Genomic DNA, 27215 nt, shown 5'->3' on the forward strand with positions numbered 1-27215 from the left:
AATTTGTAACACTCCATGAAGCTGGGCTGCTGCAAAATTCACTCTTTTAGCACATTTGGTCTACAAAGAAATCACCAAAGAGACATTATTCAATGGGTGACAGAAACCTTGATTTGTGTTCTTTGGAAGGGCCAAGGAATTAATTGTAAAAGAACACACATGAAAGTATGGGCATGAAAAAAAAATCTATTTGTCACATGGGTGGGTACATACCAGAATCTTCCTTGAGCAGGAAAGATGTCTCAGTGGTTGACAGTCTGGCTGTGTGAACACGAGGACCTGAGTTCAGTTCCATCACACACATTAAAAGCTAGGCAAACTAGCACACACCAGTAACCCATTAGTGGAGAAACAAAAAAAAGGGGGATCCCTGAAGCTCACTGGTCAACAAATCCAGCCAAACCAGTGAGCTCCCAGTTCCATGAAGAGACCCAGTTTCAGAAAATAAAGTAGAAAGCCATAGAGGAAGACCTTGATGTCCACCTCTGACCATTCTGACAGATTCACATGTCCACACAGCAAGTCAAGATATAGATGAAGATAATCCATCAGAGGTGATTTGTATGAGCTAAATATGTTAACCTATTTCTTGTGTTAGTAATGACTCCTTCTTTCCATTAAGGAATCACCAGGTAAATAAGATAAAATTGCACTGAAGTATTGTATTTCTCTGCTTGTAAAAGGAGGGATATACTAGCTTTGACATAAAATTATAAATGACGCCATGATGCACTGGACTTTGTGTGGTATTTCCCAACATTGATATCACAGCCAAAGAAATATCCGTACATGATAGTTTTCTGTGCATTATCTTATTAAGACACTTATAAATTAAAAGACACAGCTGGATGCCTGTTAGCCTAGTGTTTAGAAACCTGAGGCAGGAGGACTACACCTAGCTTGAAGCTCCTTTTGCAGCATAGTGAGCTCCAGTATCTTGGCTTCCAGATGGAGAATGAACTGAATTCAGAAAAACAAAACAAAGGGGTAAAATGTGTATTTTCACCTACCCTGCCCCTTCTTCTAACATCATTATTTGAAAAGGCTTAGCACTAAGAATTTATCAAGTGAAGTTCCTTTTGCCCTTTATGTTCAAAGATATTTTACTACCTAGAATTTTTCCACATTGTCGTATATATTTTAAATAACACAGATCTACTATTTCTGATAAAAAAAAATTCTGTTATGACCAAATTACAGATGTTAGAAGGAAAGTTTTGCATCTAGGAACATCATGTTTTATGCTTTAAAAATCAGTTTAAGTGTATTTATTTTTATTTTTGTTTGGTATTTGATTGTTTCATTTCATTTTATCTTTTTTTTCATTCTGTTTTACTTTCGGATGAAAACAGGAAATGATCCTTTGCCAAAGGCAAACATGTTGAATTTAGTTTAACATCACAAACCTTGGAATTTTGAGTAAGTTCTCAAATGGATACAATCCCTATTAATTATATTGTTTGGATAAAAATAGAGGGCATGCCTGAAGTCTAGCTTTGTGCTTTCCAGCCTTCGGACTCAACATCTCTGCATTTTTCCTGGATCCTGGTGGGTGTAGTCTGTCAGGATAGCAAGGTGAATTCCTAACCACAGCTTAAAGTAAACATCGTTTGCTCCACAGAAATTATTTCCATATCACTCCTGGTTTTCTTCTCGGCATTGGAAAAGGAAGGCCTTCCCACACACCTTTTCCCACATAATCACCTGTCCCTGACTTGAAATAACAAAGAGCCTCACATTGTGCCTCCTCTCCGGAGTGTGCCTGGCTCTGTGCTGTGATTTATGACCTGAGCATCCAACACTCCCCATGCATTCTCAAGAAGGCCTTAAATGAAAGCAAACGTAAACTTGTGATAGAAAACCTTGTCAACACACATGAAATTAAATGCATGCATGTTCTAACGTGTGGTTTGCTTCCTTGTGTGTACTTTTGAAACGGTGAAAATAGGTGAGGATCCATGATGGACAGGATTTCACGTTCCAGACCTGAGGTCTGAATGGCATCCTTCCATAGGGAGAAGGTGTAGGATATTTAGCGGAGCATCCCATAGTTTCTACAAGGACATGGCAAGGTCTAGTTTGGGCTCTCCATGGTCTGTAAAGCAGTTGCACCGTCATTAACCACAAGGCCAAAATGCCTCATTCCAGATGCTCGGGCCAATGGACCGTAAAATTGCGACGCAATTCGGGCCAAGCCCAAGATTTTAAAAGCCCCCACCCCTCTCCGCTCAACAATCTAACCCCCAATTCCCTCTGAAAAGCTGCTCATTATTCGTCCTCTGCCCCCTGATCTAAGCAAAAGAAATCCTTCTGGAATCAATTAGAAATGTCTGCCCTTGATGAGGTTTGCACGTGAGTTTAGAGCTGTGAGGCCGTGGTAGTGGCGGCCAACAGCTGCATTTTCGGGTGGTAAAATCTGAGGAGGAATTTTCCAGGGTTTATTTACCATCATAAAATTTTTTTAATAGGCAAGACATGTTGAGAGACAATCTTGTGTGCCTTTGAAAGTGAAGTTAAATTAGAATTGTATGTTTATTTCATTCATAATGAGGAGAGTGAAGATCTGTACTGGATCTGCCGTTTCCTCGAGAGGTTGTATCCAAAGGTTAGACATCTGAACAGGGATATTCTTGCCGGAAGGGAAAGTGGGAGACACATTTATCTCTTCAGTCATGGTAATGGCTTGACAAGTGAAAACAGTCAAGATTAATGGAAATCAGAGTCCACTTTCTTAAATAATGTGAATTAACAGAACATTTTATTTATTTGTAGATGTTAATTTACATGTGATTTGGGCCTTTATCATTACTCAATTAATATGCTGCTATATAATAGCAAGAAGCTATCGATCCACAGTGCACCTTTACTTTTAACACTTTGTAGTCGTACATACATACACATATACATATGCAATAACTTTTAATGTAAACTTTGGTAATCATCATGGCCTTGCCTTTCCTCTGGTATGTAACAGACGTATTTACTGGAAGTTTAATTTTATTTCTCACACTATCTAATAAAACAGTTCTACCAAGTGAAGATTGTGTCACCACACCGATTGTATATTCCATCAAGAAATGCTATCAACCCCCTTTGTCATCCAATCGCACCACCCAGGCAAGATTTTAGCCCCTAGATATACCTCTTACAGTCAAAATGGAAGCAAATTACATGTTTTTATTTGTATTTTGTGTGTATGGGCCTCCATGTACATATGTATGCATGTTTCATACCTGCAGAAGCTGCAAGAGAACATTGAATTCTCTGGAACTGGAGTTTCAGGAGGCTGTGAACCATCTGATTTAGGTGATGGGAACTGCATTACCAAGCTCTTCCAGAACAGCAAGTGCTCTTAAATCCTGAGCTGTCTAGCCAGCTCTGTAAATTAAAATATTCCTTATCTGCTGTTACCCCTAAAGTATTGCGATTGCTGTGCACGCAGTGACTGAGGTGTGCAGTACTATGCCCTCTTGTATTATCTATTTCAGAACAAGAGGGATAAGTTTAAATTGAATTTCTTGTGAGGAAATTGCCCACGATCAGTTTTATTTCTAAACAGAAGTTTGGTAGGTAATGAAATTATATGAATTTCTGATGTATGCCACACTGACATAAAGTTGGCTAAAGGGCACATTGCGCCTAACCAATTCCAGAGCAAAGTGACACATACTGATAACAATAAGAAGAAAGTTGACTCTATAAAAATAATGCCTCCTTCATGACTTTTGATATCCAGATATGTTCAGCATGTCACCAATAAGCTAGGCTTTCTATAGTTAAGAGAAAAAGTCACATTCAAATTTTTAAAATAGATTTATGTATTTATGTATGTATTAATGTTCTGTCTGCATGTATGCCTGCATCCCAGAAGAGGGGACCACATCTCATTATAGATCATTGTGAGCCACCTTTTGGGTGCTGGGAATTGAACCCAGGACGTCTGAAAAAGCAGCCAGAACTCTTAACCTCTGAGCCATTTTTCCATCCCCCTTTCAACTTTCAAAGATATTCTAGGATTTACTTGTTCAAACAGTTACAACAAGGAAATCTTGACCAATATGTCCACTCCTGGAGGAGCATTCCCTATATCACCTTTCTTAAAGATATTGAGGTTGGTATGAAACCCCAACACTTAGGAATAGCTGCCGGAGGGAGGATGGCAAGGGAAGCTATAAAGTGTAAGACAGGAGAAAACAGAGATCTGCTCTTTCTGACTCTCAGTTATGAGGGGGCTTCCAGCAGGTGAGGCAGCAACAGTATCCAATAGCGTTTGGGTGTGCAATTCAGAGAAAAGTAGCTGCTGACGCAGAATGGCTGATTGAAACTCTCCATTCCACTTGTAAATTTGCTTTGTACTTAGTATGTCCTTCTTTATACACGTTACACAATCCTAATGCATTGGCAGATGTATGCTGTTCACATAGACGATATAGATGGTTCTGCACAATTTTCACAGACTTTTATACTGGCTGTATCTTATGCAAGCTGAATTTCCTATTAAGATCCAATGCTGGTGAATCTCTGTTGGGGACTGGTATATACATGTAGCATAAGAAGTTAATGTCTCTTCCTGTGTTTATCTCTGATAGTCTCGACCTAGCCTTAATCCAATATTAAGTTACTTTGAGATGTAGAAAAACTGGACTCAGATTCTAAATACACTAACGTTAGGAATTAATACTAAGAGAAAAGCTCCTTAATTCACAGTTTCATCATCCATGAGATCAAGAGAATGAGTGTAACACGAATCTTAAACAGTCTTATTAATAAAACAAAACAAAACAAAACAAAACTCAGTGTCAGCTATTGGAGTAAATTCTGAAAGATCAGAGAAACAGAACAAGCCACAGCTAACCTCACCTCACAAATTCTTAGCCAATCCTGTTTCCTCGAACTGGAAGCCTTTGAGTCCTCACCCGAATGGATCTCAGCTGAACTGCTGCTAAAAGCCTAAATGCTTAAAAAGCCTAAAGCTTCTCGTTCCTGGTCCTCATGCCTTATATACCTTTCTGCTTCCTGCCAGTACTTCCTGGGATTAAAGGCGTGTGTCTTTCCCAAGCAAGACACGAGATCTCAAATCCTGGGATTAAAGGTGTGTGCCACCACTGCCTGGCTTCCATGTCTATCTAGTGGCTGTTATGTTCTCTGACCCCAGATAAGTTTATTGTGGTGCACAATGTATCAACCGCAAATGAGGAACTTTCTAATACTATTTCTGTGTTTAAGATTCCATGCTAGATGCATGATTAAAAAAGAAAAAAGTTCTCTTATTTCAAAGAGAAGTTTCTTTGATGAGGGGTGAAGACTACACTTATTTGTGGTTATACGAACAATGTTAGCAGGGCATGGTGGCGCGTGCCTTTAATCCCAGGACTCAGGATGCAGTCAGATTTCTGTGACTCTGAGGCCAGCCTTGTGTACAAAGTAAGTTCCAGGAGAGCCATGGCTGTTACAAAGAGAAACCCTGTCTCGAAAAACAAAACAAAACAAAAAATGAAAACAAAAGAATACTGCTTGTAGTTTGTTAGAGAACATGCTGGCTTAGTAAATGAGTGGCAGGAGATTCTTCTCCACCAACCGTGACTTCTCCAGTGCTGAGCAGTTACCTAGGTTTCCTGTACCAGGCGTGGTTTCCCACTTGTCAAGCAGGTCTTATCTTTGCAACAAATGGAGACCACTATCCAAAACCATGACCAATAAAAATGCAGAGTTATGGATCCTGATCCCAATGGATACATCTACAAAACTATTCTGCACCCAAGGCTCAGGGAACATTGTAAAACAGGGTAGGGGCCAGAAAGTTTATAGAGCTAAAGGACCAGGAAGTTTGCTGTGAGATTGTGTCTCGTAGTAATATCAGTAATATTACACCCCTAGAGTCTCACCAATATGACTGCCCAGTTTGAGCTGCACAAAGGACAATATGAGTGGACATGCCAAATTGGATGGAGAAAAGTCCATGAGGCCTCAATCCTATACAAAGAACCTTAGGCAACTGAGTGAAGCTGGGAATGGGAGAGGTCTTTCCCAGGGAAAGTAGATAAATCGGTTGTCCAGTGCCAAACCCTGAGTTCTGAAAACATATATAAAAGTAACATTATATGGACTTAACAAGGTATAGTTAGAAATATCTATGTATATACATATATACCTACAATAACAATTAATGAAAATCTGAAGGAGATTGGAGAAGGGTATATGGGACAGTTTGAAGGGAGGAAAGGGTAGGGAGAAATGTTACTATATCATCATAATCTCAAAAATAAAATAAAATAAATTAACAAAGCTTTAAAAAAAGATGAAGATTGTTTTGGTTCATGTTTACATAATTATGGAGAAGAATATAATTCCAGAGACTCAGAAAACAGTGGGTGTGGGAGTTGGGTATGTCATTTTCTGCTTTACGGTATGTGAGAACATGGAAGGCACAACTGAGGTGATTGTGATCCGGTGTCTTGTGAAAATGTAGCTGTGCTTTGGTGTGTTTACCTCTGCTACATTGAACGTTAATCCAAATAACTGAAGAATCAGAGCAGATGAAGGAAAACCGGTTTTCTTGCTTTAAACTCATCTTTTGGGTCACTTCCTTAGTGGCAAGGGTAGAGCTCATGGGGGTCTCAGGTCAAAGGAAAGGATTGAGATTATAGGAAAGAAGCCTGGAACAATATTAGATATTGGAACATCGAGGCCACTTTCTTTGATTAAATAAGAAAAAGTCTGTAATAAAGCTTTTATAGAATCTTATTGCCAAGAACTGATGATAAGTGTGCAGAAAGAACATCCAGTAAGATTAAATTACTGGCCATGTGCCTTCAGGAATGGCTACCAGAGGCATACGTTTGCTATTCTCTCTCTCTCTCTCTCTCTTCAAGACTGAGTTTCTCTGTATAGCTTTGAGCCTTTCCTGGAACTCACTTGGTAGCCCAGGCTGGCCTCGAACTCACAGAGATCCACCTGGACTCTGCCTCCCGAGTGCTGGGATTAAAGGCGTGCGCCACCACTGCCCGGCTGCTATTCTCTTTTTATATAAAGTAGTGTGTAAGTTACTGAAGTGTCACTCCCAGAAGATCTCAATTTGAGCCACATCAGTGGTTTCTAATAAACATGTGGAGGTGTTTAATCAGAACACATTAGGCAGGTTTACTTTTCCATATTTTTAGTTATACTGTGTGGGAAATACAGTGCAACTGTCTTTTTTTTAAATTTCACCAAATATTATTTAGCTAATTTCTTGAATGTGCTTGGTAATTTTGTATATTATTTCCACTTGCTTTTAACCTCTTTCTTCCACCCAAAATGGCACTTACATCTCAGGTTTCTTCTGTTTCCAGGAGAACCTTCAAGGGTGATATTTACCTTTCTTTATCTCTAAACCCGACCCCAGTAAAAAGTAGCCCTGAAAAAATAAGCACTTGACTATACACAGCCTTAGGGTACAAGTCACAATGATTCGTTTACCCAATATTTCACATTAACTTTTTTTTTTGAATAACATTCCTTCACAAGATGTTCCATGTTTTTATGGGGTGAAGGTGATTCTGGGGCTCAAACTCAGGCCCTCATTCATGCATGCTGTCTGTCACTGAGCTAGTCTCTTAGTCCTGATTCTCAATAATTTCGTTGTGGAGCTATTCCCTTTTCCCTCCGTGAACCTTGACTTTCCTTCTGTATTCAATGCAACTTCACTTGCTTGGTCTCCTCAGTAACAGTCTAAGTCATCTGTCTCAGGACTTCGTTCCCTCTCAGTGTATGTGGATAGGAGACTCTCCAGGGAGGAGTCAGGTCTGAACAACTCGGGTGTTTTTGAAGGTTGTGTGAGCTCATTAGGATGCACTTGAGAGGAAAAGACTGCTAACTAAACAAAGTGCCCCCATTTGAGTTGGAAGTCAAGGGTTTCTACATTCTCTTCCCTTCAGATAAACCCTCTTACTATTACAACACATCCTGATACATTTGAAAGTCAGAAGAGACACAGACCACAAAAATTTACTCTAAGAAAATGTTTTTAGGGCTCAAAATCCATGAGTGAACTTTACTTTCTCTTTTTAATTAAAATTTTTATTTCAGAATCTCGTACATGAATATTGTGTTTACATCATTTCCTCTCCACCTTCCACCTGTGACTGTCACTGTGCCAGCATAAGGGCAGGAGGTAACTTCTTCTGATGGAAAGACAGGCTGGTCTGCTTGTGTCAAAGCTATGATGATAATAGATCGACTTATGGCTCTCTCACCCAAGGCAGAAATAAACCTCTGGAATCATAAGCTAAATCAAGTCCTTAAGTACATGATATATGCACAAAATTACTTTTTTAAAATTTAAAATGGTATTGAGTGAACTAAAAATGTTAGATTAAAAGGTTTTAAAAACATGGCTGAATATTATTTTCTTGAAAAATTTAAAGATAAATGTATTTGATTTTTTTCTTCAAAATCAACACTCTTGCTAGTTTTTCCCCAAATGGTAAATCTTGTGAGCTATCATTTTGCTGTGTAGTACAGAAGAAATGTACACAATGGACAGAAACTCATATGTACACGTAATCCAGAATGAGATGAACCTTTTCAGCACAAGAATTATTGGAAAATTTCATAGTTTTATGAGGTTTCTTTGATTATTGTCTGTTTATAGTTTGTTTGAATATACATTATTTATAAATTTATTGTGTCACATAATAAATATTGTAAGACTGCAAAAGTATTTTCTATTTATAAAACTATGTAACAAAGTCAGAGAGATTTAGGTAAATTAAGATGATATTGAATATTAAATGCTTTAGAGAAAATCAAAGGTCTGGCCACACTGAGAGCCTATACTTTCTCAGGTCAGCAATGAGTTATGAGGAGGAGCTCTAAGGGAAGAAATCCTATGCTAGGCAAGGTTCGAATACTTTTAGGCCGCATGACTTTAAGGTGAGCTGGCAAACAGAGGACAAGGAGATTATATACCCCTGTGGTTTTAAGTGGTGGAAACAAATGAGAAGTTTAAAGACGCTAACTAGAACCTGAGGTGGAAATACAGGAAGAACCACCTGCTCTTGAGAGTTCTCACCAGCTGAGCTGTTTAAACACTGACATCTTCACTTTGCACAAATGCCGACATCTACAAGTAATTTTCCTATGGAGGCACAAGAAATAACTACTTATAATATGTGCATTTAAATATGAAACATAATCACCAAAGCATTCAATACTAACCAGTGGATCTAATTTTTAAAAGATCAGACAACTGGGTTCATACTAAAAATTATTTCATTTTCAGCATTAAAGTAAAATTCTCAAAAGCATATTTTGCATATAATCAACTCGGTTTTTAGATTTCAACTTGGAATAACATTTTTACATTATTATCTTGTCTCATATTAAGTTGCTGGTTTGTTCTGAATGTAACTTTATTTATTTATAGTGTGTGTGTGTGTGTGTGTGTGTGTGTGATGTGCTTTACCAACTAGCCTAAGGACAGAAGACTAGCACATGTCCTGTTTACATTTGAATCTTAAGTTCAGCGTGCTTGAAATATTGTAATGTTTAAATGTTGGAAATAGGTGTTAGGAAAAAATGAGTGTACAAAGACCAAGTTATTTACAAAATAAAATACTTGGGAGCTAGACCAAGTAGTATGGCTCCCTCTTTCCCAGTGGGAATTGGAGCGACTACATCTGTCTTGCCAAGAGCAGTTTGGTTTATCTTAATGCAGAGTCCATGTAACACGTCTGTTCTATTGTTTACATTGCTGATTGAAAACTAATATACAGAATATCCAGTCTGAGGTGTCTGTTTCCAGAATAGCTTTTGTATGGTGAAGAATCCTCCCACTGGATTCTAAAATGTACCTGAATGTAAGACCTTTTTATATACACCAATGATAAAAGAGCATTTTTCTTTCAGTTAGCCACAAAATGATCATTTAAGATCATTAAATGCTTAAATGATCATTTCTTTGTGTAAAAGCAGTTATTATATTAGAACATTTAGGAAGAGCTATCTTACTATTATTGAAGCACCCATGGTGATATCCATATCATTTACTTGTATTATGTAGATCCATGCATCACTCATGGCCGCAAGGAATACCTATTCAGTATCAGTTTTGAGAGGATATCACTATCATAGTGGCTATGAACAGAAAGGCAGGACTCATACAAACCTAATTTGGGTTTAGATTTTGATATTTACCATATGTGTGAATATTGTTAAGTTTTAAGTCTTTTGGAGAAAAATAACAGGGACGCCATAGAATTGTTGCAAGTAGTATATTGAATATTTTTAGTAAATAGCTTAGCTTACTTGGTAAATATTTAACATTTCTGCATTTTTATGGCAATGTCAAATAGTAAATATTAAATAGTGGAAGTTTAAACAGTTGCTGGTTGTTACTGTTCATGATGATAACAATAACATCGGTACCAGGAATCAACACAGAGAGTAAGGAGGGAAAAACGATTAGACATCACACCAGTCTCTAAGTATCAGGTAGTCATTGTAATGCTGTGTTAAAATGATGCACAGCGTCATATGAATGAAAATATAAAGGGAGCATAAACAGCCCATTGTGATGCATGATGAAATTTCCAAGGTGGATGTGTGTGGTAAGCATGAGGTCACCATGATTTCTTCACATCTTAGAGACTTGAGAGAGGTATCCAAACCAAGTAGCTTAATTTAAAGATTGGAAGGGATAAAGTAACTAACAGTGAGGAATTGAGAATGGTGAGAATGAAAGAAAGGCAAAGGATGGAAAGAGAAAAAGTAATCAAAAGAAACTCCAGAAAAATTGTGTATGGATGAGGAACAGGCAGGATGCCATTGGTGAGTTTTAAGACTGAAGCACATTTTATTGGATGTGCTCTTTGATACAGTAATCAAAGTAGCTTTATAAAGAAGAAATAAGCAGAGAAAGGCAACACATCAGATTCCAGCAAGTGACTCCAGCAAGTGACTCCAGCAAGATACGGAAGCAGCTTGACGGAGTAGTCACTCTGGGAGGATGGAAGTTGGGACCAGGAACCTGAGAAAGTTTAGAGAATTTGTCTCAGTTTCCACATTTCATTCTTTGCATCTCAAGAAAACACAATCTCATGAACCTAAGACTATGTTTATCTATCAACATAAAACCTATAGAATGAAGAGTGAAGTTAAAATTTCAGATAAAATTGTGGTGCCTTTTTCAGTTAAGAGAGACATGCAGACTCATCAAAATATCCAGGTAGACCTACCATGTTTATTAACCAGAAGTTTTCTTTCGATAGCCAAGAAAATCTATGTTCATATATAAATTTAAGTTCCATTTTTATTCCCATGAGAAAATCTAGACCTGAAACTATTTGTCCAATTTTAAGACCAGCAATATCAGCACTGTATCAGCATTGTATAAAACAACTGAAACTTAAGAAATGCACTATTTAATTATAACACATGTTTATGTAATTTGTTCTTTCAGTAAATGACAGTGGCTACTATAAGTCATGTACTTTGACATATCTTTCAAGCATAGTTGTCAAAATTATGTATTATTTTTAAATGGAAAACCAAAATACTTTTAATTAATTTACACTCAAGTTTGGAATTTTATCTTTTTAATTTGTATCAACTCTAGTGACTGGAAAGTTTGTTTCTCCCTCCCTCGGTCCCTCCCTCCCTCCCTTCTTTCTTTCTTGGTTCCTCTTTCTGTTCTTCCTTCTGTCCCACACACATTCTTGCAGTTGCTATTTGGAAAAGTTCTCCATCACTAAGCTACATTCTGAGTCCCCAGCATTTCTATTTTTAAGTCCCCGTGTCCATAAAAAGAAAATACCTGTGTCTTCAGTGAGTTGCATACACAGTTAAAGAAAAACTTACTGAAAACTCATTTTTCTCTTTGTACATGAGTGAATGCAAGTTTCAGTTTTTAAGGAATGCTCCTTTAAGACTTACCCAAAGGCAGGTTTTACCCACCATTTCAGTAGTAGCAAATGTATCTCTTCTTTCCCTTTGCGTGGTTCAGAATCACTTTCCAAGGCTGTAAGGCAAAACACATCTTTTGCAAAGGTGGTGTGGTTGCTGTCCAGCTAATATTTCTTTTGGAATTTGAGCTTTTGAATACTTTTTCTTTACTAGATGGTAATAAGTTCTGAATAACTAAGATATCATAACTGCCAAAAAAGTAACCTGCATCTACCACAAATTCTTTTAACTCTACCCAAAGCCTTTCATTTTAATCTCAATATTTGGACTTGTCTAACTTTATTTTATATTACTTAGAAGTACAGGGTATTTGGATAAGAAAATAGTAAATATTTGACATAGACCATGATTATTAGAATGTGATATTGAAAAGTCAATTAAAATAAAGGTGGTTTAAAAAGTCAACTCTTACTAGCACTAAGACAATTGTCTGCAAAAGTTTTTAGGAAAAAGACTTCAATACTTTTGTCATTTAAGGTTGCAATGACTCATTCTAACTGTCTTTGTGCATGGACAGAAAAGTATGTAAAAACTATCAACACATGCGTCTTGTATGACAGTGAGGGTGATTCTAGGGTTAATGTAATAAGGAAGGAGATCTTCTCTGAATGTGCTTGGCACTGTTCATAGTCCCGAGACCAACATAATAAAGGAAGAAGTCAGCTGGTACTGGATTTCCCGTCTATGCTTCTTGGCTGGCTTGATGGGAACTGCTCTAAACTTGCCTGTTCCCTGACTGACGAGTGGAGACCTCCGAAATCGAAGCTTCAATAAACTCTTCTTCCCTTATTTTGTTTTTGTCAATGACCACAGAAAAGATAAAAGTAACCACTTTTTTATCTTTTGAAAAGTAACTAACTGGAACCTACATTGCTGTGTGGTATTAGAAAATAGAATTTATCATTTTCCATAATGAGTTGCAAGATACACATTAGCACACAGTTGCATGTGGTGCCTTCTGGGACTAATTGGATATCGTAACATTCTGCTTCCAATGTAGGTATATGAAAACATAAAATAGTAGGAAATTTTTGAGAGTGTAACATTCAGAACATGACAAACAGAAATCAAAGCACTCGTCAAAGGAAAGGACACAGCTTTCACTCTGTTCTAGTCTCACAGACTTGCAGAGGCTTGGGCTTGCTGTCAACCACACTTCTTACATGAAGAAACTGGGGCCTGGCGAGGCCATTATCTTACCAAAGGTCGAACAGTTATAAGGGTAGACTTCAGGTCCCTTTTCAGTCCATGATTTTACAAGTATGCCGTATTCCTAGATAGAGAATAAAAGTCATGTCTCTCTTGATTAATAGATTAAAACAAATGACAATTTCATGTCTAAATAATGAGAAAAAGAAACTTCTTAAAGATAAAATGTAGTCAGGACAGCAAACTAAATCTCTTTTTCATAGAACAAATACAATTCTGAGAAATTTTCTTGAGGAACATAAATGAACCCTTGAAAACAAAAATAGTCCAATGAAGCCGCCTGGTCTGGCAACCCAACTTGTGCTTGACAGCAGGAAGAGGGAGGGTTGTGAGAGGGAACATTACTGGGAAGCCATCCGCACTGGAGCTGGAGAGGCTCAGGATCTGGATCCCATCCACTTGGACGGCCTCGGGGAGCAAGAGCGTTCAGTTCATCTTGCTCTCCTGTATCCTTTGGTTGTTCTCCGAAGCAATGAGCTCCAGCAGGTTCTGTTCTTCTGACTGTTCCTGCTCAGCCACTGCAGCCACCTTGCTTTCTAACCTCCGCCCCTCACAGTGCTTCATGGCTTTGTTTTAATCTCGTTATCCTCTCTTAAGTCATTGGAAACACATTTCCCAGCCCCGTGACTTAAAATGCCTTCTAAACGCTGTTGACAGCGAGTTTTCTAAACCTTGTTCTGTTATCTCCACTGAAATCCAGGCACGTGCAGCCAATTGTTTCTCTCTGTATGTGGCGTAAAGGTCTGGAAATGATAGGGATGTAAGTGGAGATGTACATTTGTGAGACATCCATGAAAATTGATAACCCTGCACAGACAGGAGATACTTCAGGATGCTTTTTATGCCCCAGCTAGAAGTGTGTAAATATAAAATAATTTCAGCACTAACCCATATTATCTTTAAGTTCATTTATTCGCCTATTTATAACATCTAATGATTTTACAATTTTAAAAATCTCTGCCTAGAACTAACACCTGAAGGAAGGGTAGTCCATGGTTAGGATTAATCAGCCAGAGAGTCAAATTGCTTCAAAAATAGCCCTTGGTGATAGATTGAGAAGATGAGCATGGCTAATTTTATTTAAAGCATAGGAGAATCAAGAGTGTGTACTGAAGTCTAGGTTACAACCAGAGGAAAACAGTAGTGAATAAGTAAATGACTAATGATTAAATAAGTGGAAATTGATTTAAGTTCTTAATTACATAATTGCTAGCATGCATTGGTGACATAATACACAATGAATAATACTGACAAATATATTGTAAATGTTTTATTAGTTTATCTATTAGTGGCCCTCATTATCTGCTAGTTGTGGAATCGCGGAGTTGAAGTAGCTAAAATCGTGAACACATGTAAGAAGAGACCTAAAGTCTTAACAACTATTGGGCTTTTTTTCATCAAACTTGTGTCCATTCATGTGCATGTTAGATACAATCTCTTTCCAGTGTCTTGTAACTTAAAGGCTACATATTTAGACATTTGCCATTAGCTGAGTAATTTGTGTATGCAGCAATTGCTTGGTATTTCTGTTAGTGATGGTTTATGAAAGTTGCTTTTAAAAAGTCTACATTGTTATTAAAGAACTTTTGAGGAAATTTTTGCCTAGGAAACTTTCCTTAAAAATAAAGAGTAATATAGAAGTGTATGTGGTTGGCAGGCTATCGAAAGCTACTGGGGTCCAGCCCCTCAATAGCCTTCTAGAGTCCCAAAAGAGACGCTACTGGTAGTGGATTAATCTGAGGGATTCTCTAATGAATCTACATACATGAAACTCTTTAATCCATTCACTTTATTCTTCTGAGTCCGTTCTCTCTCTACACAGCTTCTATTCTGCTCTCTTATTTAGCTCCTTTCTTGCCTGGTTCTCCCTGCATCTTTCTGCCGATCCCTCTAAGTTCTATCTTGATTCCTTCATTTTAGTTCTGCCCATCTTGGTCTTTCTCATCTTGTTCTTACCCACTTAGTTCTTCTCCATCTGGCTCTTCCTCATCTTCCATCTCATTCTTCCAGTTCCTCAGTAATGTTCTCCTCAAGTCTCTAAGGTTTACAGTTACATACCTATGCAATAGCAATGCTCTGGCTAAAGCAAGGTCACTAGGCTTGAATTCCCTCAAGGTCAAAAGGAGAGACAAGACGATCCACACGAAAGAGCAGTAATTGCCAGCCCTCATCTGCAACCCAAAAGGGAAGTGACTAATGAGGAAGAGAATCAACTAAATTCGGTTACTATCTGAAAACGGGGATTTTATGTGCTCAACTACACTCTTAGAAGTGGTTAGTTAAAGAGTCAGGAGTCTATCAGTGATGAGTGAAAATAAAACTGCCTTATTTTCCTTTGGCCCTTTGTCTGTCCAAGCTATGTTGCATTCTGCAGTTTCCTGGCAGAGCAGGGGAGTGAATCAGTGGCTGGGCAGCCTGAGTCAGCTTGATGGACCTGTAAGTAGAAACCCTTTAGTTTTGAGTTAATAGTTAAAGGTAGATTTAAAACTAGAGACAAGACTTTGGAAAGGGAGAAAGTCAAGCTTAATTAGTACATCCACCAGGCCTTTTCAAACAGATAGTCTGGATGCTTAAGTCTGTTCTTAAAGAGTATGGAAGTGATATAACTGGGCAATGGCATCACGGTTAGGATGGATGTCCAATAGAAGAAAGTCATAAGTTGCAGGCATGCCCTTTAAGGGGTATTGGGACTCCGATCTCCTCTACTCTTTTGCTTACTGGCTTCCATATAGTAAATATCTTCGATCCTCCATGAGCTCCCCAACAACTGGGTATTCTACTTTGCCATACATTCAAAAGCAACAGAACCTATTAACCATGGACAGAACATGTTAAAAAACACAGGCTAAAATCAGTCAATCCTTTCTTCCTCCAAGTTGATGAATTCTCATATTTTGTCACAGAGATCCAAAACTAACACACCAATCATGATGTGATCATCCCCACACTCTGAGCCTACAGACACAATCTCTCCAAGTGACTGCAAGCTTTAGGCAATTGAGAAATTTTCTACAGATCTGAAATGACAGCTCACACACCAACCAGCCCTCTGCTTCTCCATGTTTTTGAGAGAAGTGTCTTTGTGGTGGCAGAATGTAAGGAGGGTGCTATGCAGTTTTTGTTTGGATGAGTGAGGTATGTAAATTAAAGGGGAAGTAGAAATGCTCAGGATTAGAGTTTCCTTTCCCAGAGAGAACTAAGGAGGCTGTAAGTTGCAAGAGTCCAGAAGAGTCAGAGAACTGGAATGCCAATTCTGGAAGCAAATACAAGTAATTTTTTAGAACCTCCCACCTCTCCCCTACCTCCCATGCCTCCCCTACCTTTCAACCCACCTCCCACAGACACATCTTACCTCTCACCCCACCCACCCCTCCTCCCACAGACACTTCTTTAAGAATTTTATCTGTATTTTATTAATATACTTTACACTCTTCTCAAGATTAGTAAGGATAAAATCTCCTGATTTCTGTGCTAAAGCTCTACCAAAGACAGAGTTGTAGAGGTTGATGCTCATCTGTCATTCACATTAACTCATAGAACTTGTCAATCACAGGAATGTGTAGAAAGTCACCTTTTCATTTTAAAGTGATGAAAATGCCTGAGAGGTTGGTAGAGTAGGTGCCCACAAAACATTGTGCATGTATAAAAGTCACAGAGTTGTAGGCTGAAAATGATTAATGTTATTGCATATGTATTTTAACCTCAGTAATAAAGATCACTATATAACTATGAACTTGCCATCATGAACTGTCTCTAAATGGTAACAAAAATAAAATAAACCTTTCTCTATATACATGAACGTATTTCTAAGGCACTTCAGAAAACAGTATTTTCCAGTTGACATTTCCCCCAACATAGTGCTTTCAACAGACCCAATCACTGCTCAATTGTAAGCCCAAATCCTCTCCAATGTCTGCCTTAGAGTCTTGAATTGCCTCCTCCAGTTAATTGCTGGGACTGAGAAGCCACTGGAGAGAAGCTTCCTCTTGCAGTTCAAAGTTGGGAAGGTGTTGTCCAGGTGGCTTGATTTATCTGTCCCTGGTCAAAGGGGTTAGGATCTGGTAGATGTGAGAAACAGCTGGCCGGCCTCTGCTGCCTCTGACTTGGGGCACTCAGACAGGTGGGGCAGACTGTTAAAGAGATTGTGTCCCTTCAGGGCTGCTGCTGCTGCTGCTGCAGCTCCTGCTGCTACAGCTGGGGCTTTGTGCAAACTTATGGCTATGGAGCATTAAGCTTCTGAGCAGGCAGGTTGTAATTGCCTCGCCCATCCCCCCTTGCAACAATATAGAAGCTCTTCTCCGGGGAAACTCCGCACATGTGTTGCAGGTAGTAGGGGCTTTAATCAGTCTTTCCACTACTCTCTTTTTCCAAAATCTTTGCTCAGCTGCAGCGATCCTGTATGAGCCCGAGAAGAGCAGCCGAGTAACACGGATTTCATTGAGGATCTCCGTGAACGGCTCTAAGCCACCGGACACAGCCTGCTCTATGAGCAATCGCCTCTTAATGCCTGCGACACTCCCTGACTTCTGGCTCCATGCCTTCCCTGATGGAGATTAAATTATATAACAGATGAAATCTGTCCTACTGAAATATACTTTTTGGCTTGAGGTCTCCTCTCTTGCTTACTTCTAGCATTATTATTTGGGTCCATATTGTTATGAACGGGAAGGATTTGGGAAGAGTGACGTGCTTCACGTAAACTTCAGAAAGTCTATGTTTAAACTTCTTCCTTGAGAAACCCTAGTTTTGCATCTCACAGATTCAGAGATGTGATATTTTGCTGCCCCAATAAAAGGACACAGTAATTTTCTTTAAGGAAACTTGTTGGCATATGACACCATGATATACACAGCTACATATGTCTGGGTGCCCCTAGGGAGGGCACTGGAATGTTTGACAAACCCACACATGTTTTTAGATGTGGAAGTTCATGAACTTTAAAGAGCCAGGTGTCAAATGGTTTTGTTTATATGGTTTGTAAAAATTACTCTATAGTCTAAGATGTAAATAAAATCTAGCTCATCTTAGTTTGTTGAAATATGAATAGGATCAGGTAAACAGTTATTTAATAAATTCTTTTTAAATCATATGTTACAGTCTAATACTTAAAAATGATGCACAAATTGAAAGTAACACAGTTTACTCAATGACTTAATGTGTGTGCCAGAGGACACAAAGAAACAAAAATACAAATATTTGATAAGTGTCACAGCCCATACCCTGTTCTTCAAGGAATGTCATTGATCCAACCAGTGACACATGTTTAAATGAACGTTGAATTATTCTCCAAGTAATTAGCTTGGTATACAATTTCATGAATATTTTTATGTTCCAGCCATCTTTCTCCATGAATCATTAGGACTGGTCTGAGGATTCCAAGTTAAGGAATAACACGTGGGCATGCTGAAAGTTAATGGTGTATGTTTTTTTCCGTATTGAGTCAACCAATTTTATAGGAAAGATCAGTGTCCGCCAAATTTAAAGAAAACAAATAAACCTTAAAATAGCATGGCTGTCTTGATTCGGTTGGCACTGAGAATTTCTAAATAAAGGAAAGAACTGGGTGGACATATATCTAGGGTGAGAACATAGCCTGCCTGCCCTGTGTAAGTATGATAAATTCTTTTTGCTGTCATAATTGGTACCATGGACTTGGAAGTGTGAATGCTCTTCCAATTTGTTTGTTAATTGTTTACTTCCTACATGAATTAAATGAACATTTAAAATAAGTAGAAAAAATAGTAGTTGGCTTAGTTTCTTGAAGTGGACAAAAACTTTTAAGATTATTGTATATTTTTGAAAGGTCCCTGGTCTCCAATGTATTTCACTTATTGTTATGCATTTTCTCATGTGGGTACATATGTAAATGTCACACTAATTTCTCTAAAGGATTGTACAATAATTTGAATTATTTTATAATTTTTAAATGTGATCTTCTTAAAAAAAAGAAATCTTAAAAGTAAGAAATCATAATATTGTGACTCTCTAGTAAAACCCCAAATAAAGACAGGTAATGCATCTAGTATGTGTTGCTACTCTATTATTTAAATTCTAGATACACAAGCAAAAAGTATACTTCCACATGCTATAATAAATCTTAACATTAACTGGTATGCAGAGAATATTTCAAAGGTAGTGCTGGCCAGACACAAGTCACTTGGCAAAGACTTTTCCTAGTATACATTTTCAGGGCTGTCTGCATACAGATGCTGGCACATGTATTATGATTTCTATTCCAGGTGATGGATTTCTGTCCAAGTAAGTGAGTGACTAAATATTTTCCGGTGGAATCTAGGCACCGTAAAATCACTGAAGCCAAATAAAAAAAGTCGACCTTTCTAAAAATGTAATTATAATAACTCTGCATACCACTAAGACAGAAAGAATATTTCCACTTAGATCACCAAATAACAAAATGAGTAGAACCTAATTAGGAGAAATGGGGAGTAGAACAAGTGTGTGGCCAGTACATCCTTTGATCAGCATGGAAGAATGTCTTAGTGTATTTTCAAGCATCTCCAAAACAATCTTCCTAAACCGAACAATATCTGAGCGCATGGATTCCACGTGCCACTCTATCAAAGACAAGAAATCCAGTCTGAGCCCACTAAAAACCTGGGCCATCATCGCTTCAGCATAAAGCTGGTTTTAAAACTGGAACACTCTGCATTTGTTGATTTCTGCTAAACCAAACAATTAGAGAAAAAAAATGCCTCGCAAAAGTGATAGGAAGGTGAGTTTCCCTTTGTCACGAGTTGTTCAAAACTGCAGCAGAAAGCACGCATCTCTTCCAGCTTCAGTCGAAACAGACATTTAATTCTGATGCATGGCATCTCTTACTTTTCACAAATTGGAATAAATAGAAGAATCTATCAGTTTATAGGCAGGTTTTCCACTCCCATTGTCTCCGATGCAGCACATGGAAAACACGGCACTGTGTGTTGTAATTCAGTTTTAATGATGGAACACTTGGTTTCAGTCAGTCCTTGAGAGCTGCAAGTGACATTGTTTTTCAGCTTCAGACATTGCACGTAACTTAGCAATTATATTACGGCTTTCAATAATGGTTGTTGGCGGGATATCTGCGGGTGAAGTCATAGCAATTTTGAAAGAGAAAGCTAATAAAAATACACCTGCCTTGTAGTGGAAAGTGAGCCTTTAATATCTCTGCTTTGAAGTCGGGCAAAGCCTTTGGTATTAACTAACATATTATGGTGGAGGAATAATCCAGTGCCCTGGGGGAAAAGCAAGACATTGAAGTTGCAACAGATTGTTAAGTTTCTAATGACCCATGGTTCAGTCACTTTGATAATCATAAAAGAATAGAATGAGGTGATGATTTTTTAATGCTATAAAGATATGACTACTTGAAAACACTTCATGGTAATTATAAATAAATAGGAGAACATGCGAATATTCCTTAAAAATGAGTCAGTGTGTAAATGGTTTTTGAGCATTTTCTGTAATCGTTAATGACTTTGGAATGTTTTAAAATTGTGCATTTTAGTGTCATTCCAAATGAGGTTTGCAGTTCCAAATTTGCTGTGCACATCCTTCTTCTGTACCCTCACCTACTTTGCTTTGTTGTCTTGAATGTTATTTACTGATAATTCTTAACATGTGGGAGATAATAGGAAAGCGTAGTGTTTGTGGCCCTTGCTTTGCATCATCTGGGGAGACAGTGTTTATTAACATCCCTTTGCTTTGTGAATTTTACTCTTTTACCTGATGATTTGTTTCCGACACACTTATTCCACTTACTTGTATTCAGTAGCAATTATTGGAAAAATAAAATTTAAGCACAATCTGAATATTAACATATTGACATTACTGGAAGAAAACATTTTAGGAATAAATACCACAGGAATTTGAAAATTCTGCACAATCAATGACCAGGACAAATTATTTTAATTGTTTTCCAGATATTTTTGCAATCAAGTTGAGAACCTCTGATGGAGTGTCTAAGCTGTTGTAAAATAATGTGTTATTTCAGTACTACATAATTCACACTTTACCAAGCACATTATATATTGATGCCTTTCTTTCATCATTCTTGCTATAAGCATTTGAAACAGTAACAGAAATGTCCTTTTATAATTTTGCTGCTTTAGTACATCTCTGTACAGAGTATCAAATAATCCAGAGAGTATACATTAGCACTTGCCAGGGCTGTATTTAGCACCAACAGGCCAAATACATTGAAACTTACTACCAAGTTCAAAGGGGCCATGAAGACCCTAAATCCCTTGATAACCTGATAAAGAGTCATCATGAGATGTTTGTTTTGGTTACAGGATGGCATGTTTTCTTTTATTTCTCATTAGGAAGTGGACTCTAATGGTTCTTAGATCAGAAGGGAATTTTCCTAATTCATTTCATACATCAGTCAAGTGTACTTGCATTAGTGAACAGGGAAGCAGTCCCTTTAGTGGGCTGGGGTGGAGCTGTCTCCTCAGTAGACTTCCGCTGTCTCATTTGCATCTTACTTTGAAAGTGGATTGTTGCTGAGTTTTGACACCTGCTGGAATGAGTATCAGTTTCAGGCTACAAAGTGGGGCTCTGAAAGAAATATCAGCAAGCTCCTTCAGCTCTGTCAGCTGCACCGTCACACCGGTACAGGCTATCAGAGGAAAGTAGATTGGAGTGCGCTTCTCCGGTTGTGTGTTTGGACTATAAGCTTTTCCTTAATGTCCATGAAGAGTTTCTACTTCCAGAGAGATCTCAAATTAAGAAGGAAAAATTTAGAACACACCACAAAGCAATCTTTCCCCTAACTTTCATATGCCTGAAGAGTGTCATAGTGTAAGACATTGATGTTTATATTGCAACATCTGCCAGAGAATTGGAATCTAATGTAATGTTTTAAATGTCTTCGTATGTTAATACAAAGTTAAGTGTATTTTCACTTTGATAACATATTCTGGTAAACCTTGCCACCAATGCTTTGTTTTGAGTAAGAATGGGTATTAAGGACCTAGTAACACTCCCTCTCAAGGACCCATTGCCTGTTTACTCTCTTTCCATATTAATAACTGTATTAACAACTAAAATTAATATCATCCTGAATTAATTACATTTGACAATGATGTACAGTGTAGGCATGCCTTTTCTCAGGAAAAAAAATATTATGCAGCTTTTAAGTAAACAGAATAGAAGGCTTTTGTAGACACCCAAATAGTTCAAATGTCAGAATTTGAAAGAAAATTGTTAATATCAATACTCAAAACATTCTAGTAACTCAGATCCAGAAATGACAGCACACATAATTTGTGAAATATTGCTTTCTGTACACTTACATTCTATTAAGTCACCAGCTCTATTTTTATAACAAAATAAATAGTAAAAGAGGAACAGCCAAGGTAAGACATGGGGTTGGAATTTAATTGACATTGTCCAAGATTTTCCTCATCCTACAACGATAAAGATATCTAATATTTACAATGGCTCCATGTGAGAGGTATACAATTCATTATATGTTGAAGATTATATTTTCATATTGTTAAAATCGATTGGTATTGGGTTACTTCTAAATCATTTTGAGATAATTCAGGTTTCATTGCTGTCTCCAAAGTGAATAATGCAATGTTCAAAAAACTAGTAAACTCACAAATATTTAAATCATTCTACACCACCTTGTAATAGATCCTGCAGTATCATAAATTCTATGCCTGTATGAAGTACCCCTCCCACAAAAGCTCCCTCCCGTTGGAGGGTTCGTCCCCGGCTGCTGAATCCAATCAGATTGGTCACTGAATCATGAAGACAGTAACTTCACCAATGTGTTCACCCACATGCAACTTCAGTATTAGGAGGCAGGACTTGCTGCAGACAGCAGTTGCTGGGAACATGCCTTTCCCTCTTCTGTCCTGCGCTTGTACATATGTGTCTTCTTGCTGCCTGTCTGCCAGGAGGTCCGTTGTTTTTATCACAGACCCTGTTGGTGATGCTCTGCCTCATCTTAGTCCCAAAGCCAGTTAACCTTGACTGAAACCCTGAGGCAAAGTGAATCCTTCCTCCCCAGTTCTTATTTGGTATTATCCCTTTTGGTATTATCCCAGATATGTGTCCTAGCAACAGGTAACCAACACAATACACTAAAGCATGTTAATGATTTTTTTCCTTCTGCTAGACCATAACTTATTAGAGTGCAATGTCTGTGTATTATGTATTTTCAGTCCTCTTGTCTGAAGCACAGTGCTGATCTCTGTTAAGTAGATGCAGCAACACTCTCCCCTCTATGTAACTGGGCAAAAAAAGATGAGCACATGGTACTGAAGGCCCTTGGCCTCCCAGAATTCTTACAGAAAGGACTGAATTCTCAACCTATCACTCCCTAAACTATGATCTTAATCATGCTTCTATTCCTTTTCAAAAAAATGAGGAAGTCATCACTGAAGTGAATATTATTAAACATGATAATGAAGGGACACATGCAATATGAAGATCATATGTAATATGTCAGTAAATGACATCTACAATTTCAAAAACATTAACCACATAAAAACTGTAACAGATAGCCTCTAACTCATTCCTCTCTGATCACACAGAAATGCTTGCACTTTCTTTCTGTTATTTTAATTCTAGGAGCCCACATTTTCCCATTAATCAAATGCTTATCACGTCTCTGACACAAGGCTCCTGAGACTTGTCGTGTGCTTCAGGAACATTATTTATGGGAGCAAAACCAAAACAAAATAAAACATTAACATCTTTCTTTTCAGATTTATTTTTTTAAGTTTAAATAATGTATTTTCCCCAGCAGTTTAAATCCTGATCATCCATTTAAAAAGCTAACCATGGTTGTACATGACTGGATTTTACTGTTGGGGGAACAAATAGAAAACTCTCATGAGTCCTCTGAATGACCAGTCTAGGCACAGCAGCAAGCTTGCCATTCAGTGGCAGATGCTCACTCCGGACAAGAAGATGGAGACTGATAGAGGAAGACACAGCCGATCTGATCTGGCTTTCTCATATGTGCACACACACACACACACACACACACACACACACACACACACACAAGTACATGTGTAAGACAAAGAAAAAATGTACTTTTTAAAAGGAAATTGATTGGTTACTATGACATAAAGAATATAAGTTCTCTCACATAAAATTTTCAAAGGCTATCTCTACATACTCCACATAACATAAAAAACATTTCTGGGGCACTCTTCAGAGTTGGATTGTTTATCTACTTTATCCCTGTATGACCTTCTTCTAGAGAGTCCTATTCTCCTCCTTACCTCTGTATGTGTGGAAGATCTTTGGACTTCGGTACAAGCAATCAGTTTCTTGTTGTTGTGTGGAAAGCCCGTGGGAAATCTCCTCATAGTCTTCCTCTGTCATTTGTTTCCTGTAGTATGAACTATAGTAGACCGTTCTCTAATCTCCAATCTCTTTCCTCATTATTCTCCAGCCTATCTGAACTGCCGATTCAGATTGCCGATTGCTTATAAATGTACATGTACAGTCTTAATCAATGGGTAATACCTGGAAGGTGCTCCACAAATGGATTTGAGCCTCAGGCTAAACCCAGCCCCTCCTCCAGGTTATAATATGCCAGGTGGCAGATGTAATGTCCCTATTCAAAGATCTTCTTTTATGCCTTGAGTATTACAAAAAGCATCCATCTTTTTTCTAAATGTTAAAGAGAAAATATGTAAGTCTCACAAGTATAAAAATAAATTTCCCTTCACAAATAGCAAGCTGAGAACACAGATTAAAGTTCTGATGCACATTCTAGGTAGATAACTAACTTCATTCTTAAATGCAGAAGCTGGTCTGCGTTCTCGGGGAACAATACTGATTCCTCTCCCTATCTATGTGGTTAAAAATACTATCTGTTATAAACGCTTACCATTGGTCAAAAGCAATTAAAACATTTATATTTAGACTACAATTACAAAAATTCTTGTATTTGGGAAGCTGCAAACTCTCCATCAGCTAATGACAGCCTCGTCAGCTTGATTGGTCTCTAGTTTTTCTTTTTTTTTTTTTTTTTTTTGGTTTTTCGAGACAGGGTTTCTCTGCGTAGCTTTGCTCCTTTTCCTGGAACTCACTTGGTAGCCCAGGCTGGCCTTGAACTCACAGAGATCCGCCTGGCTCTGCCTCCCAAGTGCTGGGATTAAAGGCGTGCACCACCACCGCCCGGCTTGGTCTCTAGTTTTTCATCATTTCCAAGATAAATCCCCCAGATGGGACCAGCTTAGTTACTGATGGCACAGGGCAGTCCGTCTGCTTTCTTAGCCCTTACTATTTTATTTTGTGTGTGGGAAGCCTCCTCCCATGACTGTAATGTGAAACAAAATGCATGGTGTATGTTTTCTTCAAGTCAGCGTTTTATATGTTAGAAGGCACATGCATTCCACAGGGTTACCAGAGGGCTTTGTCATGGGAAAGAAGGACATACTTTCTAGCAAAATCCCCAGACCCACATATATTTGCTACATGTCATCATGACCATAAGGAATGTTTCATATGGTGAATGAATTCATCAAATAGTAAGAGCAATGGGTCTGTAATGACTTAAGAGGAATTACTTAAGGGGATAGACAGGGCCTTTAGGAGAAGAATGAGGTAAACGGAACAAACGAGATCTATGGCTTTTGTGTGAAAGACAATCTGTGTTCAGGAAAGAGGACTTCATGGGCATAAGTTATGTCTAATTTACACTGTTAAGATATGTCAGTCTAGCGGATATCTATACACACACACACACCTTTCAGTTTGCACTGATTTGTACATGTTTCTGTCAGCGATCAGGCTATGGACACATGGTGAGTTTGCCACAGATGCCTGGGTGCCATCTAGTGGTTGAACATTAACTGTAGGTCTTTCTGTTCTCCCCAAACCGTTCCTTTATCTTACAGATAAATTTGTATCTGAAGGACACCATAAATTAAGCTCCATATTTTCTTATGAGAGAAGAACTGCCAAAGTAAAAACTATGTCAACAATTTGACTTTCTACCACGAATATGTGGACATTTAATTTCATCTGAGTTGTAGAATTTGGTTTAATCACTGCAATGAATACTCATCCATAAATATTACTCTTGTGGTGTCTATTTTTTTCTCCTTGTTTATTCACTAGGACATAAGATGTGTAGGACCATCAAGCTAATGTGTCACAAATTAACTTCTCCTTTAATTGTACAAAAACAGTAGTACAACTTCTGAAAAAGATACTGGCAGATGAATAAAATGAAGGCCAAATTAAAAAACAATTATGTAAGAGATGGTGAGGTGGTCCAGCAGGTCAGCATGTTTCTGATGGCCTGAAGTTTATCCCAGGGCCCAATGGTGTAAGGAGAAAACCAACTCATGCAAACCATCCTCTTACCTCCACATTTATAACTTGGCACACACTCCCCTCAAACAAAAAGAAATAGATAAAATAAGTTTGAAAAAGAGCTCTGTGAGGAAAAGATTAACTGGGTAAAAATGTAGATGAGGGTGCGTTGACCCCACATTTTTAGTCCCTGCTTTCTACTTTACATGGTGTCCTGACTTCTTCTATAGTTTTGACTGGTTGGCTGCTTCTTCATTTCAACAGCTTTTCATTGTTGTTGTTGGTGGTTGGTTGTTGCTAGATTTAAGTATGTTCTAAAGTCCTGTTGAATTGTACCATTTCAAGTACTGTGTGAAATGTTTTAGTTTTTAGTAGATAGGTTTGCATGTGCATCATGTGAGAAAAGCTAGATCAAAGAATAATTATAAGCTTTACAGAGTAAATTTTCATCTAAGATGCCCATAGATGTTACTGATTCACTTATATCATATAAATTATATATTGTTTTTTACATGTATAACACATATTAAATTTTATACATAATATGAATGTAATTGCTAATATACATAGTATATATTTTACATAATTAAACACATCTTTGAAAAGTTTATTAGATATAATTAATGCAGCTTTCTGGTGTCTTATACCTTCCCAATAATAGTAGCATTGAAATTTTAAAAATGTATATATTTGAATATAAAACATAAGCATCACCATGAAGACTTAATTATATATTCAGCATCTATTCTCAAGGGGTAAAATTAAAGTCA

General features: G+C 37.8%; 1 protein-coding gene and 1 long non-coding RNA gene across 2 annotated transcripts in view; one reads left to right on the plus strand and one right to left on the minus strand.

Annotated features, from left to right (window-relative positions):
* The window catches only part of Agmo (alkylglycerol monooxygenase), a 304197-nt gene that overhangs the window by 180906 nt on the left and 96076 nt on the right, over nt 1–27215 (plus strand). The window lies entirely within an intron of this gene.
* On the minus strand, nt 10300–13255 carry LOC128110685 (uncharacterized). Its single transcript, XR_008218279.1, has 3 exons — nt 13144–13255; nt 11935–11998; nt 10300–11008 (listed from the first exon to the last, which is right to left on the minus strand). It is a non-coding gene; the product is annotated as an uncharacterized LOC128110685 (long non-coding RNA).

Source organism: Peromyscus californicus, unplaced genomic scaffold (genome assembly GCF_007827085.1).
Source record: "Peromyscus californicus insignis strain IS unplaced genomic scaffold, ASM782708v3 Scaffold_15__1_contigs__length_86483966, whole genome shotgun sequence".
Lineage (NCBI taxonomy): Eukaryota > Metazoa > Chordata > Mammalia > Rodentia > Cricetidae > Peromyscus > Peromyscus californicus.